We start from the raw sequence: 12,064 nt of genomic DNA on the forward strand, positions 1-12,064 counted from the left end.
TATACACCTTCAGGTTGAGCGGGGACCTTCGCCTTGCAAACCTACGTGCCTCCCTGCTTCGGGTTAAGATCGTCCCATGAAGTGTCCATTGCACTGAAGACTTATTGTTCATGCTGAGTTTCGGTAACGTGATGGTGTGGGCCAGACGTGGCTCACCATTTCACTCCTGGATTGTTTTCTGTTGTGTTATTGGGATAACGCTGAGGTGAGTGCTAAAATGCGTCCTGCAAAATGCGTTCAGGAGATCTGCTTCACTGTTAATTTGGAGCTACCAATCATACGAGCTGAGGGGGATTCTTTTAGCTCCTTACCTTGTGATCTGCTGTTCACATACAACTACCAGATGCTTCTGGTCTGCTTCAGCTAAGGTTATGTGGAAAAACAGCATGTTAGATGCTGGTGTTCACTGCATCTTGCCATGAATTACTCCCCTTAGGCTCTACATGGTCCATGCAGATACCAGGGACTCATAACACCCACTGTCTGCTGACTGATTTTCCATCTCTTGAATACATTGTAGGGCAACTGACTGGAAGCCGAGTAATACCAGGAGTGGTTTTATGGACTACAGCACTTAAAATCTCCTAAGTAGTTTTAAGAATTCAGCAGGGTGAGCTGGAGAAAGATCAAGAGAGGAGGACTTCCACCACGCAGACATCCTGTGCAACCTCATGGACTACCAGTTAATGAGCAGCTCTTGTGCGCAGCTCTTAGGACTGCTTATTTGTGGTGATTTGGGGTAGTAACATCATGGGCTAAAGACTGCCTTGCCATCTAGCAGCCGCAGGCAGCTCGCAGGCACAGGAATGATGCATGCTTTGGAGCCACCACAAACAGCATTCCTCTGCGAGGAGGTAAATGGGGACAAGGGAAGTATTGAAGGATTCATTATTTTTGTCTGCTGCTGTTCTGCTCTGCAAGCAGAGTTCCCTAATGCAACTTCTCTGCCTTTCATTGAAGCATGTTAAATGCACAGTTATCTTCAGGAGGCAAAATGCCGCAACCAGTGAGGCAAACCAAACAAAATGTGGTGAAAGCAATTGCTCAGGTCCCATGTGAGAGCTCTGCCGTGCTGCTGCAGAGCGCCTTTTGGGTACGTGTGTGGCCAGGACTGGGAAAGGTCCTTAGGGACATGGTTTAGGGGGTGATACTGGTGGCAGGGGGTGGTTGGACCAGATGATCTTGGAGGGCTTTTCCAACCTTAATGATGCCATGAATGGCTCTAGCATGTTCGGGTGGTACCCGCAACAGTGGGACTCCCATCAGGTGAGGCTCCTGATACCAACGCCACCAAAGGCTGCTGCTGTCGGTTCAGTCTGGTGCTAATGAGAAACCCACTGATTACTGAAGCAGTAAAATTACACAGCTCGTGGACACCTCAGGCATTTAGTCCACCAGGGGCCTGGGTCAAGGGAGCTTTTCTGTGGCATTTCAGAAGCTCTGTTTGTACACAGAAGTTCCTACCTCCCAACAGCACAGCTTGGCATCTGTCCAACCACGATGCTGTTCTAGAAAACTCCTGAAATTTATGGTTTTGAGTCAAATTTGAATTGTCTTTTATTTTTTTTCTATAAAAACGGCAGTGTGCTACTGCAAGGAGAGAAAATAAGGCTGAGAAGTCAAATCAGGAAAACATGGATGAAGGTTTTCACTGAAGCACCCCCCCCCTCTTTCAGGATCTAGGGTATATTACGAAATAACGTTCAGTTCCAGGGAATCCAAATTGCTTCCCAGAAAGAGCCCTGAGCCATGTCTGGAGCAAACGAGCCCTTTCAGAGCATGAACTCTTACGAATCCCGAGGAGATTTTTCATGTAATGCATAAAATTAACACAGTACAAGCTTGCAATAAGGAGAACATACACAAAATGTCTGCTAGTCCTGAAGCCGGGCACTTTTTAAAGAGGAGGTTAAAATATTGATGAGGGAGACACAAAACTACAGGGAACTCACCAGAAAGCATCATGCAGAAGGGAATGTTGAACTGCTGGCATGAGAGGATGGATTCCGGCAAATATTTTATTACATTTGAATGTTCACATTAAATGTAATACATCTGCAGTGGGTGTGTTAGCTAGGGGGTTTAATTCTGGATTTCCAGGCAAATAAATTAAATACTCATCGTAGGGTTTCATTGTTCCAGTAGTCTTAACCTTTCCGTATCATTACTGCCATCAATGCAGCATGCCTAGGTGATCTCCATTTCCCTGTCAATGTGCTTTATCGTATGGGCTTTATGCCATTTTTCTTCATGTGGTACCGCTTTCATTCAGGGAATGGCCAAGGCTTCTCCAGGAACACATCAGGATGGGGCTACCGAAAAAGTTTAGTGCTCCTGCCCCCAGCTCTCGCAGAAGGTGGCGGGTGTGGGGAAAGGCAAGGCAGGGTGCAGGACATGAAAGAACTGTTTTATGGTTGTGGTACCCAAAATGCTCCCCACAGGAGCAGATCCTCCACCAAAGCCTCCTGTGACGGCTCCCCGTATTTAGCCCAGAGTCCTCAGCATCTGCACCGGTGCCAGGAGCGTCCCCAGGTGCTGCACTCCAGCTGCCTGTGAAATTGGTATAATTTTCAGTTATAATTGATACTTCTGAGAAATTGCTAACGCAGCTTTGGCCTGGGCCCTTTGCAGTCTTCCAGTGACTCCCTGGGCACAGCTGGCAGTGGCCACGTGCACTCCCGGCCAGTGCAGTCAGCTGGCTTCGGAGGGCAAATGTTGTAACAGCAGGGAGCCAGGCAGCTCCTTGCCAGCTGGTCATGGGTCCAGCAAGCTCTGCCAGGCACGGTTCGTGTACTAGCACAGGGACAGAGCTGACAGTACCTTGAAAACTGTGCTTGCCCCAGATGGATGGATGGTTATCACGTTAATCTCTTCATGCTGCTGTCCCCTCGCCATGAAATACTAAAAATGAGATGACTGGGAAGCAGCTGATGTGTGGTGTGGGGTCAAGGGGAATACAATGCACAGAAGAAAATAATACATATTTTCTCTGCCATTCAGGAAACCTACAGGATGTCATCGCAAGCCTCTATTAACAGGGTTTGGCCCAGCCCCATGCTAAGTGTCGTGACACTAAAATTCACTCCAATAAAGCTTTTCATACATGATGTATTAATGCAAAAGGTAGTGATGAGATAGGAAGGAAAACAACTGCAAGAGAGCACAAAAAAAAAAAAAAAAAAAAAAAAAAAAAAAAAAGCCTATACAGGGTGATTGTTTTAAAGGCATTATTGGATAAAATCCTAAGTGAATAATCAGAGCCATCAGGTTATACCACAGGAGTGAGAATACAGTGGATTTGATGTCACACCAACAGAATGGGAGGACAGGGATACGGTATAATTCCCATCCCATGTCACTTTATGGGCTCTAAATGTGACTCATTTATGGCTTCTAAATCAAAGAGCTCTGTTGCTGCTCTAAATTCAGGGGGCTGAATTACCACAGCAGGTGTGAAGCTACAGCCGTAGGTAAACAAGTGAGTATCTGGAGTCTGATTTTGGAGTCAAACAAGTGGGATTCTCTCCACTAACAGAGCTCGTTGCAACTGCAATTGCTACAGCTACTCAGTGTTGCCATTTCAAGTCTCAAAGCCAGACCATCAACTACTTTTCCTTTGGTTTTTCAATTGCCTTGAATTTCAGAGCCCTTCATGCTTTATGGTGGGATCAGTGGTTATGATCGCCTGGATCTGATGCCATTCATGTTATGAACTTGCTGCGTGTCTTCCAGCTTTGGAACTGCTTTGCGTAGCTGGTGTTTGGCAGCATTAGCTGACGTCCTTCGAAATATAAATCATTTATGTAAGTGGAAAATTCGCTTTGCACCATAACCTCCCGCCTCAGGTGGGACAAGCACGGCTTCCCGTGAGAAAATGCCAGAGAGCTGAGCCCAGCTGACAGTGTTGCTGTGCCCCAAAAATGTGCCAGTCATACCCGAGGATGCCCGTAGGGTTAATAAAGGCTTCTCTGATATGATCATGGTTAGCTGGTCCATACATCCCCTGCGATCAATTAGTAGGTTTAAAGAAGATTATTTTAGCTTGTCCAGGAATGTTAGGCCTTAAAAAAAAAAAAAAAAAAAAAAAAAAAAAAGGCAAATCAGTAAGACTGGTCCTAAAGAGTCTGAACCAGAAATGTGCTATTCCTGTTGGTTATTTATTCTTGGAAAGGAGAAAAAAGGAAGCTTGAAAGAGAGCAGAAGAAGCAGCGATTTCCCTCGTTTTCCATTGTTTCTCTATTCAAGTAGCGTTCTTGCCAAATAAATCAAAATCTATCACTTCTCTCCCCAAAAACCAGCCAATCTGCCTGCCTGTGGGGAGGGGATGCTGAGCCAGGCCTGCCTGGAGCTCAGGGCTGCCCTTGCTCAGAGGAGCCGCTTGGCCCCTTCACAGCTCGCCACACACACCTGCAGCATCCCTTAGGTGTTAGGATGAGGATGTTTTATGGCAGGGCAAAGTCCCTTCCATCCCATATCTTTTTTGATGGTACATCCCTAAACCGAACGTTTTTATAGAATGTCCTAAAAGATAATGAACCAGTAGGTGGAATGGGTGGCCCATTTGTGTTGGCCACCTTTGCCAGGCTTGCTAAGATCCATGCCAGGAGAACTCCACTGAAGTCAACAGGATGTTTTATAGCATGCAGCATAAGCAAAAGGGGCAGAACCTTGGCTTTAAGGATGTCATCATGGATTACGAATCTGTCATTGTCCTCCTTGGGTACAGGATCAGTAAAGAAGTAGAGAGGACAGAGCCAGCCTCTTTTCAGTGGTGCCCAGGGACAGGACCAGAGGCAGTGGGCACAAACTGGCACACAGGAGGCTCCCTCTGACCACCAGGCAGCATTTCTGTGCCGTGTGGGTGCACTGGCACAGGCTGCCCAGGGAGGTGGTGGAGGCTCCTCCTTGGAGATCTCCAGAAGCCACCTGAACGTGGTGCTGGGCAGCCTGCTCTGGGTGGCCCTGCTTGGGCAGGGGATTGGAGCAGGGGTCTCCAAAGGTCCCTGCCAACCTCAGCCTGTGATCCTGTAGATCCAGTACTTCTGTCCCATTGCCATGGAACATCAGGAAGAAAAATACTGTTCAGTGTGAAAGGATGGCAAAATCTGACACAATTATATATATATATATATATATATAAATACAGAGCATTTACCCACCCAAGTTCTCAGGTTACACTCTCCAGATGTATTTTCTAAAATTATTTTTCTCTCTCACCCAATAAAAAAGCTCTCCTGCCCTGGTACGTGCAGCACTAGTGATGCTGTAGTAGAGATGCAGAGAGAGTATGTATGGAGACTGCTATTGCCACTCAGACATACTCTTGGAAAAAAAATGCCAGGCAAAGCTGTTGGGCAGACACGCACCCTCTAAGGTCTGAAAATAGAGCCTCACACACAAATCTTCTGTCTCTGGATGCCCCTGACTCTAATTTCGAAATACCATCCCCTCGAACCTATTTACTCCTCTATGGTTTCCCTAATGAAAAGAGCCTCCTGTGGCTGCAGTTATCAATCCTTGGTCACTGCGACCAGCAGGAAGCCCTTAACATTATTTAGGGAATGAAAATGGCTCCTAAAATAAACAAACAAAAAAACTCAGCCTCTCCCAATTAGCTTTCGATTTAATTATTTCTCTGGCTCACATCTCCATTCCTGAGTTTCATAAACCAACCCTAAGTAAACCACAGCCCTAAAGATCATTTCAGGCACTGTTTAGTTTTGAGCAGTTAGCAAATTGTTGCTGTATTTTTTTTTTCCTGATTTGTTTGCTCGGCTCTTGGGCAGCTGTTTAGGATGGACTAATCTTTGTTGCATTTTCCCGTAGCAGCCCTAGAAGAAAAACACCCTGGGATGGCTGTGAAAGCCAAAGGACATAACGCTGCGCAGACAGGCAGAGCAGCCAGATTAGCAAATGGGCACTGGAGTCACCGACCTCCTAATCCTGGCCTGCAGGCTGCAGGGCTCGCACCCAGGTATGCAAATCCAAATGGGGTTTAATCATTAGGGTGGAGACTTCTTTATCAGTGAACTTCTCTTTGAGATAGGGTAATAGAAACCGAATGTCTTTGATCTCAGCAGAGGCTGTGTGTGTGACACAAGCCATGGTGTAAAGGAAAGAACCTGCCCCGGCTGCCCTCTGAACTTTCTGGGAGACCAAAGGCCCAGGGAAAGGATTGTTTTCTTCTTTCTCTTTTTTTTAAAGAGTGTTTTGTCTATGCTTTTTATTTGAATTTTTTTTCTTTCCTCCTTCATATTTTTCCTTTCACTTGAGTTCTCCCCCTTTGCAGAGAACTGGAAGCCTCTCAGGAATGCAAGTGGGGCTGTCCCACAGAGCAGCTCAGCGAGGATGGAGCAGCTGATTTCACTCTCAAGCTGGTTGTTGGAATCGCTACAGCAAAGCAAACGCTTTCTGTAGGAGCAGCTGCTGGGGTTTGGGAGATTTTAGGGGCCTGTTGCTGCTTAAATACAGAGTGTTACCAGAAGGCACAGTGTTACCCTGTTAGGATGCAGATATAAAGATTTAGTAAGCATACAAGATGCCGGATCTACTTACTCTTACCTGACTGTTCTAATAGATGTCTTACTAAATGGGCAAGAAGACTTACTGTCTAACTAGATACCACCCCAGTGTGACAACAGAAGGAAAATCATACGGGTTTGATTGAAAAAGAAGCAGTTTCTGTCAAGCCAGTACCACATTTGACATCTCGGGCTGTGCTTCCACAGCTGCCCATGAAGATCTGACTAAAGGCTGACATGGTGCCCTCTCTTACCTGTACCTGGTGCTTCTCAGAGCTCGTCCATACAGAGCTGCTTCGCTTCACTAAGCTTATGGGGTAATACCGAACCAAAAAAAACCAAGGAGCATTCATTTCCCAATGAAGGGGATGCCACATCTGGAATCAGCTCGCATGGTGGTGGAGCTCCAAATACGTGACCAAGGGGCTGGTGCCCCTGGGGTAGGCTATGGGCATCGCCAGCCTGCTGTTTTCCCCTGGCATGCAGGGGTGTGATTTGGCTGCGCATTTGTAATCAAAGTGGTTTACGCAGAAGGCCTGTGCCGTAGTTAACTGAAAGCTGGAAATTGTTTTGAGTTGAGAGCTCCGTGAGAAATAAAGGAGAAAAGTAGATTAGTGACAGGCATAAGAGCAAATGTGTCATTTGGCACAGCAGGAACAGGCATTAAAAGGCTGTCCCCTGTGGTCATCCTTTTCCAGAAGGTGTCTGCAGGAGGGTGCCTAAAATGGGGACACTGGAAATAAGTAGAGAACATCCAGGCCTTCAGTAAGTATCCCTTACCCATCTCCTACCGAGCTCAGATGGCAGAATAGAAGTAACTATTCCCATCAAGTATCTGCAGAGCAGTCAGGTAAGATTTATGTATTGCGTGCCTTTGAGTGGGCACACTCATTTGTGAGGCAGTCACTCACTGAAGTAGTTTGTAATTATTGCAATTATAAATCTATATTCTTTTCCCTGCATCCCCAAACAATTTTTGAAAACTGAAACTCTGCACACACTTGAGTTCAGGGCACAGCCATTTGTCTTCATAAAGCCACCCAAAGTTTACTCTACTTGTATGTATTTGAATGAAATTTTTTTGCAAATTTTTTTAGAAAAAAAAATCTCTTTCCAAAACTAGTCTGACATAGAAACTTAAAAATTGGGCAAAGATTTATCCAGAAAATACTTCTCCTTTTCAAAATTTTAAAAATACCTTTTATTTTCAAAATTTTACAATGTAAATCTATACCCTTAAAAAAAGCTGCCAGGAACCCAACAAACAGAGTCCAGAACCTGAAATTCACTTGATTATTTATTGACAAAGCTTTGCTTTCTTCTCAGTCCACCAAAGCCACTTGCAATGGGGACACTTGATTTGATTATATACATTCAAATACATTTTCAGTCCAAGGAAAGAGATTACATTTTGCCATCATTATTCAAGAAAAAAACTCTTGCTAGTGCCAGAGCAAATTTTGCTTAGAGAAGAATTGCCCATAATGTCTCAATTCATATATTTTAGGCACGTTTATTTATTTGTGAAACCTTACAGGCACTATGCAAGCTTGCTTCTTGAGCAAAGCCCTTACAATGAAGTCTGACATTTACACCAATGCTTCAGGTCCGTTGTTTCCAGTGGCATCAAAGAGACGAGAGTTTGGCCAGCCATTTAATGGTATCATGTCAAATTCTGGTGGCCTTTCCTCCTGGTAGCTGGAGTAGGGAGAAGTTAGATGCAAAATGCTGTCAAGTGAGTTAAAAGGGATCGGCTCCAGGCCTGCTGGAGTCAGCTGAGCACTCATCCAGCCTTTTAGGTGCTTAACTGATAGAGCTATCTCCTCTAACAGCCAGAAGCCAGACATAATTTTCAAGACTTAATGTGTTTCTGCCTTATCGTGATAATCAGTAGCTGGCTACAGGCCACAGACAAAGAAAGTATTGGGGATAGGCAAGACAACCCTGTTTACTTTCTCAATGGACTACAAATAGTTGGTATGTACTTGCTGTTTACATGTAGGCAAGATGACTGATCCCCCACAGTCCTATGAAACACTCCTGAGCCTACTTTTACTGTCTTGTGTTCACAGAGGTTTAGAAATAATTTGGCACATTCTCCTTTCAAACTAGATTTTTATTTTATTTGTAGCTGCTTGATACAGATGCCTGAGAGGGGACGCAGCTCTGATACACATTTCTGTGACAGAAAAAAACAGAGTCAGCAAACCGATAACAATGGGAAAAATAACCCTAAGAAGTTTGATTTTTTACAATAAATAAAGAAGGAAAGAAAGAAGGAAGGAAAGAAAGAAAAGGGAAGGAAGAAAGGAAGAAAGAAATAAAAAGAAAAAAGTAAGAAAGACCAGGAAGGAAGGAAGGAAATGAATGAGTGAGTGGAACAAACGAACAAGTGGCTATTACCACTGGCTTTGTGTGGAAGGTGCTCACCCAATACATGATAATTGTGTAAAAAATTGAACTCAGCCTGTACCATGAGGCTCTATCATGTAGCACACTGGATATTGTCTAAAACTAGCTGCAAGACAGCTAATCTCCCCGTGCCCTTTTTCCATCCCTGACTTATCTGGTCTGCTTCGGAAATGCTACTCACTCGGGTTTTGTATAGCATTCACCATATCTGTGCTTTTAGGTGATGCTGTCAGAATCTGTGTGAGTCTTTACATGCCTGCTCCCAATCCTTGCAGTATCTGAATGCTTCACATTCAAATGCGTTTATCTTCCAGCACCCCCAGTACTGTCACCCAGAAGTGCTGTCACCTAAGTCTATGGGTGAGGGGAGTAAAATTTACAGGTTAAACAGGAAGCTTGTGGTGATGGCAGAAACTAAATCTGGGTCGTGCCAAGCATCAACTTTCTCTTTCACTATTAAAACAAATTCTCCTCTGGGTTAACCAATTACCAGGAACAAGGACAGAGCTCAGCATGCCAGGGCAGTGAGCTTTCAACTGTCCTGTTACAGATTTGTAAGGAAATCCAGTTTTTCTTTAAAAATCAAAGCAACGCTTTAAAATTCTTTAAAAATCTTTAAAAATTAAAGCCTTTGTGATGAGTTAAAAAAAAAAAAAAAAAAAAAAAAAAAAGAGGCATCCTCTGCTGGTTTACAGATATCACACGCAGCCTAAGAGTTTTTTAATACAATAAAGGAAAACATTATGAAATAAATGCTGCCCCACAGAATAAGCATGTTCATCCAGCAAAGCTGCCTTCAGTGCAACAGCTGCCTCTCTGAAGCCTCCTTTTGGGACTCTGGGTACATAGTTGTAAGCTTTGGTCCTTGCCTAAGAGCCTTGCACTTCTGCAGTTACACTTCAGATAAATTCCAGTTGAATATTACAACCACTGTTTAGATTAAATCCAAAAGTCCCTAGATCTGCCAGTTTGCTCTCAAATTCCTAGTTTCTTTGAAGAAAAATTCAGTCCCCTTTCTTATTAGGGTCTGACTGGTGGCTCCGGGTTAATCTCCGTCTGTCTCCCTGGGAACAGTCAAAGGAGGCAGAACAGAGGTGGGCAGGGTCTCCAGCAACTATTCGTGTTATCAGGGTCCATCAGCAGGTGACCATTTCTCATATCCAGCAACAATAAATACAGCCCATGGCTAATGGACCGACTGCACGGCTTTCTTCAAACATTTCAGAGAGAATTAGCTGGGCTCCAGACTTTGAGACCAAAGTTTCCCCAAACGTCAGGTCATATGCTTTATGCTGACCAGTCAAAATACATTCAGATCCTGCAATTCTCTTGATAGTTTGCAAAACTAAAAATATTTCATTTTATTTTATATAGCCTTTATTTGATCAATCCCTGCATATGCACCACTACAATTAGAAATACCCCTCCTCTGTCAGCTATTGTGTAATTTGAATGTTTAGCTGGCGTGGCAACAGTAAATCCCAGAAGCAAGATGTGCATGTATTTACATGATTATTTCTTTTTTTTTTTTTTTCCATGCAATGTCAATGAACAGCTGAGCATTTGCAAAAAAAAGGAGAATTCATGGCACAGCGACACAGGTGCTGCAACTCATACTTCTGCCAAGGATCCAGCGTCTGATGGACCTGAAACACTCTCCAAGCAATGGCAACCTACTTTGTGTGCCCATCTGTAATAACTGTGCTACATGGCTCTTGCTAAAAATGATAAATGATAATGACTTGCTGTCAAAACAAGTTTCAAGGTAACACCTGCTCATGAGTAATATCAAAATAATTAAGTCTACACAGAAGTATAGCCAAAATCTTTCCCTTGCTTAAAACTGACTTGTGAGTGTAGGGAAAGGAAGTGTCAAATTGTCAAATTCTACAGTAAATAACAATGCTGAAAATGACACAGTCTAGGCAATCTGGCCCAGATAACATCTTGAACCCCATGACTGTCAGAATAGAACAGAAGCAGAAGCTCCCCCAAATGATCCTTTTTTTTTCTGACAGAAGGCAGCCAACAAAATTGACAGACTGGGATTATGGATAACGCTCTGGCTTCACATCCAGCCTAAAACCAAATGCAGTGATAGGTATCAAGCAAAGACATTTGTGTCTGTTTTGTTCTCAGAGCCAGTGACAATTATTTATCTGCCAAGCATATTTAGATACACTATGCTTCAGCACCTCTGACAAAGACATGAAGTCTTGCTGTTCCCTGGGTGCACTTCTTCAAAAGAAGAAAGAAAAGCAAAATAGATGGACTGCCACTTCTCTGGTAGTCTGCGCTGACAGCTAAAATCATGGTGGTTCTTCTTCCACACCCTTCGGTCCCCCAGGTTCCAGCTAAAGTGCTGTGCCACAGAGAGCGCTGCATGATGTCTTATGTCTCCTATGTCTCCGGAGTGGTCAAGCCATCAGCCTCCAACTATTCCACTGTACTCGCAGAGTAAACCAATTTTCTTTAGCATTAGGAAATGGTGACCCACTGAAAGTCAAGTTACCAGAAGCAAGGAATTCAAAGATAGCTGACCTACTTTGTAACATATCTAAGGCTGAAAGAAGCTTTAAGGTACAGCTCTGTGGTGGCTCATAAATGACCAAGCTCCTGAGAAACCCTGGTAGGAAACTGACTCAGAGGTATACAATTATTTATTTCTAAGACAGTTCCTATGGAGACTAAGTTTGTCAGGAGAGGTATTAGCTGTTATTAGATCATCTTTTTCTCACACTCTCTCATTATCCCTGTGTCTATTCTGTCCATTAATGATGTCCCACAGGGAGCTCTCAAAATCGGGTCTCTTAGATCACAAGCCAGCAAGCATGATTTCAGGCATAGTGTGAGCACAGCCCTCGCATGAGGGCACGTGTTCAGGCTGTTTGCAAGGCACAGAGTGGATGGGAAGGGCAGCGCGAGCCCCGTTTGGTGGCACCATGGAGGCCATTCCTGCAGAGAAGCGTAGGCACAGCTCATGGCTGCCAAAATGGCTGCCACCTGTGACTGGGGCCACAAGGGTGCTGTCACAGCCAACTTGCTGTGTTCATGAGTGGGTATAGATCATCTCAGTAGCTGTGTGGAGTTATTTTGGATGTGAACATGTTCCTCAGTTCATATCTGAGGGT

The sequence above is a fragment of the Netta rufina genome, assembly GCF_964035555.1.
Source record: "Netta rufina genome assembly, chromosome: 1".
NCBI lineage: Eukaryota > Metazoa > Chordata > Aves > Anseriformes > Anatidae > Netta > Netta rufina.